Raw genomic sequence first — 5,000 nt, forward strand, 5'->3', positions numbered from 1 at the left:
TTGTGTTGTTGAGGCTAAGTATTTTTTTGGGTATGTTTTTACGAGGAAATTAAATAATTTTGCCTTTTTCTATTTTTTTCTTAGTAGGATATGTTGTTTTATTAATGTTGCAGGTGTATGTTGTTACATGTATTTTTTTTGTCACATTCTTGCTTCTAAGATTTTTTTGTCTTTTGTTTCTAAGAAATCCGTTTGATAGTTCTAATGGTGACAACACAAAATGCAACGACAAGACTGATTTCATTGGCTACTGTCATAACAGACGAGTTCATGACAGACGAGTTCTGTATGATATATTTTTAATAATGTCTTCTTTTAAATGAGTTACAAGACAAAATTGAAATTAAAATAATTAGTACAATTAATTGGTAGTTATTTAGAATTATTTATCATTAAAGAAATAGACGTTAGTAATATATACTGTATATGCATATTAAAAAAATTAGACAATTTTGCTTCTGGCAAACTCCATACTATGTCGGCATTCTTCATTGCCCATTTATAGATACATCTGATTGAAAAGATATATATTTATCTAGACTCTTACTTCAGTATATGCCATTTGGAAAATAAGATGTCCTGTAGATTATTTAGATTGTAGCTTTATACAATTATAGTTCATATCAAAATCAGTATCTTGGCCTGAGTCTGAAAGCTAAAGGTAGCGGCACACTAGGCTAGCATGCTACTTGCTTTTGCTACCTCGTTTGAGGAGGAATGACTTCGGTTACAATATTCTAGACTTCCGTAAAAACATGACAACAATGTGTCTAACGTTCGTATTCTAGACTTAACTTCTCTTAGTTCGTCATTCAGCTTCTCGCTACGATATGACGCAAGAGTAATTTGACTTTTGGACATTTGAAAAAAAAGAAAAAAGATCGTAACCGAAGTCGTTTCTACTCAAACGTAGTAGCAAAAGCAAGTAGCATGCTATCGAGAAATGCCTAGTGTACCGCCACATTAACATTCTGTTTTTCACTCTAAAAAAAATTCCAACGTAGATTTGTTATTTCTACTATCACTGTCGCCAGACAAGGTTTGGGAAAAAAAAATCCTCTTGGTGCCATTTTGTGTTATTGCAGATTTCGTGTTTTCCACGAGCTGAGGAGAAACACCCGAAAGCTCGTTTCACACGTATCAACTTTTCGCCGTGCGCCGTTCATGACACGACGTCGTGCTCTCAAATAATCATGAATGTCTATGGACGCTTTCATATGTCACGACCAAGTGTGAGAGCGTCCATGTCCACTCATGATTATTTGATAGTACGACGTCGTGTCGTGGGCGACGTACAGCGAAAAGTTGATACGTGTGAAAGGAGCCTAATACTCTCGCATGACATCGATGCAATAAAACACTGGCAGAGAGAGAGAGAGAGAGAGAGAGAGAGAGAGAGAGAGAGAGAGAGAGAGAGAGAGAGAGAGAGAGAGAGAGAGAGAGAGAGAGAGAGAGAGAGAAAGCACATGCACACATGTATACACATACACATGTGTATATCCCCAACTTCACATACATACCCATCCTTCACACAACCGTATGGTCTATTTAGTGGTCCCGTGCTATAGTTCTATAGTACTGTACTATATGCATTATGTATTTTGCTTTCCTCACACGCATTATGTTCCCTGTAATACACATGAAGATACATAAATGGTGAAGACAACTTCCCCCACTACAGAAATGATGAAGACATCTTTGAGCGTCTTAAGATTTCTTCCCTTTTTCGCAGAGGAGTCATTGCTTAAACTGAATAAAATCGTCTGGCGTTTCCCAGAATAAAATCATACCTACAGAATAAAATGTATAAAGAATTTCACCATAGCGAAGGAGGTAAATATTACAAGACAATTCGAAACTCGGTAGGAACCTTGGGTACATGACTAGTCTCAGCTTCATCGGATCGGAAAAAGGGTTTGAAGAAACTAAGGATGTTGTGACAGTGTCGTCTGTAGCCAGCCTTTGTAGATGTGTGACGCTCTACAAAGGGCATCGTCACGTCACGTCAGGCAGAAGCTGCAGGGTGACGGAAATGTCACGTGCGTTGCTGGCTGGGTGGCCGGCAGTTCTGTGGTTGCTGGAGACACAGACGCTCTCTCTTTCTCTCTCTCTTATCTCTCCTCTCTCTCTCTCTCTCTCTCTCTCTCTCTCTCTCTCTCTCTCTCTCTCTCTCTCTCTCTCTCTCTCTCTCTCTCTCTCTCTCTCTCTCTCTCTCTCTCTCTCTCTCTCTCTCTCTCTCTCTCTCTCTCTCTCTCTCTCTCTCTCTCTCTTATCTCTCCTCTCTCTCTCTCTCTCTCTCTCTCTCTCTCTCTCTCTCTCTCTCTCTCTCTCTCTCTCTCTCTCTCTCTCTCTCTCTCTCTCTCTCTCTCATACATGCGCACACACACACACACACACACACACACACACACACACACACACACACACACACACACACACACACACACACACACACACACACACACACACACACAACACTTCTGTGACGTCATGCAACGTCATGGTGTCTGTTTTATCATGACATTCCTAACACTGCCAGTCACGGTTATTAGACCTTAAAGTGACCTGCTTTGACCTGCTTTGGCCTGTTTTGACCTTTTTTCTAGAAACACCCTCGAGCTTTGACTCCTTCGTTTTACACTGCAAGACTAGTAAAAAGACGTATATCATAGATTGGGGCCCTAGTTACTGTCTAATCAAACACTAGGGCTAGGGTCTAGCAGATAAGGGGATGGTCTGAATATGGTCTGACAGATAGGCTTGGTGGGGATGGTCTGAATATGGTCTGACATATACCGTAGGCTAGGTGGGGAGGGCCTGAATATGGTCTGATAGATAGTCTCGGTGGGGATGGTCTGAATATGGTCTGACAGATAGGCTAGGTGGGGATGGTCTGAATATGGTCTGACATATACTGTAGGCTAGGTGGGGATGGCCTGAATATGAATATGATTTGACAGGGTATGTGGGATGGTCTGAAAATGGTCTGAGAGATATGCTAGATGGGGATGGTCTGAATATGGTCTCACATATACTGTAGGCTAGGTGGGTAGGGCCTAAATATGGTTTGACACATAGGCTAGGTGGGATGGTCTGGATATGGTCTGACAGATAGGCTAGGTGGGGATGGCCTGAATATGGTCTGACAGATAGGCTAGGTGGGATGGTCTGAATATGGTGAGAGATATGCTAGATGGGGATGGTCTGAATATGGTCTGACAGGCTAGGTGGGGTTGGTCTGAATATGGCCTAACAACTAGGCTAGGTAGGGAGGGTCTAACTAGGATGCGACAGCTAAGCTAGGTGGGGTAGGGTCTAACTAGGATCTGACAGTCATATTCATATTTCTCGTCACTCATTGGGGAGGAATTACGCTTAATAAGTTAATTAAGATCCCCCTCCTCATGTTTGCTGTTTCTTCTTCTTCTTCTTCTTCTTCTTCTTCTTCTTCTTCTTCTTCTTCTTCTTCTTCTTCTTCTTCTTCTTCTTCTTCTTCTTCTTCTTCTTCTTCTTCTTCTTCTTCTTCTTCTTCTTCTTCTTCTTCTTTCTTCTTCTTCTTCTTCTTCTTCTTCTTCTTCTTCTTCTTCTTCTTTTCTTCTTCTTCTTCTTCTTCTTCTTCTTCTTCTTCTTCTTCTTCTTCTTCTTCTTCTTTCTTCTTCTTCTTCTTCTTCTTCTTCTTCTTCTTCTTCTTCTTCTTCTTCTTCTTCTTCTTCTTCTTCTTCTTCTTCTTCTTCTTCTTCTTCTTCTTCTTCTTCTTCTTCTTCTTCTTCTTCTTCTTCTTCTTCTTCTTCTTCTTCTTCTTCTTCTTTTCTTCTTCTTCTTCTTTCTTCTTCTTCTTTCTTCTTCTTCTTCTTCTTCTTCTTCTTCTTCTTCTTCTTCTTCTTCTTCTTCTTCTTCTTCTTCTTCTTCTTCTTCTTCTTCTTCTTCTTCTTCTTCTTCTTCTTCTTCTTCTTCTTCTTCTTCTTCTTCTTCTTCTTCTTCTTCTTCTTCTTCTTCTTTCTTCTTCTTCTTCTTCTTCTTCTTCTTCTTCTTCTTCTTTCTTCTTATTCTCTCTTCTTCTTCTTCTTCTTCTTCTTCTTCTTCTTCTTCTTTCTTCTTCTTCTTCTTCTTCTTCTTCTTCTTCTTCTTCTTCTTCTTCTTCTTCTTCTTCTTCTTCTTCTTTCTTCTTCTTCTTCTTCTTCTTCTTCTTCTTCTTCTTCTTCTTCTTCTTCTTCTTCTTCTTCTTCTTCTTCTTCTTCTTCTTCTTCTTCTTCTTCTTCTTCTTCTTCTTCTTCTTCTTCTTCTTCTTCTTCTTCTTCTTCTTCCTCTTCTTTCTTCTTCTTCTTTCTTCTTCGCGTTCTTCTTCTACTTCTTCTTCTTCTTCTTTTTTTTCTTCTTCTTCTTCTTCTTCTTCTTCTGGCAAAGGACTACTGCGGTTTCTGGAGCCCTGAATTTGGCCGAGAGCCACAATTTCCCCCTTCACAGTAGGCAATCCATTTCTGTCGCCCCCTCTTCCCTCTCCGGGAATAGCTTTCTCCCCTTGCTTGCTTCCGCATCCAGAAGGACAACAACAGTCCCGTAGCATGATCGATCGAGAAGAAATGGAAAGAAGACCAAAGAGAAGAAATCAAAAGTCCCCTCCCCCCCAAAAAAAAAACAAAAAAAATCGAAAAAAAGTCACCCGTGATGACATTGTAATTAAGTCCTTTGTAGGACACAGGGTTCATTGTCCTTGAAGGTCTCCAGTGACCTTAACGTTTGAATGCCCTGTGGCCTCTTCAGTTTCTGGCTAATTAGATGGTTTGAATTAGGTTAAGGGGAGGATTGAGGACTGAATAGGGGATGAGTCATTTGCCATACCCAACCATTCCAGTGTGTATATGAATATATATATATATATATATATATATATATATATATATATATACTGTATATATATATAATCATTTGTTATTGTTGTTGTTGTTATTGTTTGTATTGTTACTATTATTGTTATTGTTGATATTGTTATTATCATTGTT

General features: G+C 39.6%; 1 protein-coding gene across 1 annotated transcript in view; it reads left to right on the forward strand.

The window, feature by feature from the left end:
• Positions 1-5,000, forward strand: part of LOC143040725 (uncharacterized) — a 229,313-nt gene that overhangs the window by 194,953 nt on the left and 29,360 nt on the right. The window lies entirely within an intron of this gene.

The sequence above is a fragment of the Oratosquilla oratoria genome, chromosome 29 (assembly GCF_046742065.1).
Source record: "Oratosquilla oratoria isolate Oo_2021 chromosome 29, ASM4674206v1, whole genome shotgun sequence".
NCBI classification, from domain to species: Eukaryota; Metazoa; Arthropoda; class Malacostraca; order Stomatopoda; family Squillidae; genus Oratosquilla; species Oratosquilla oratoria.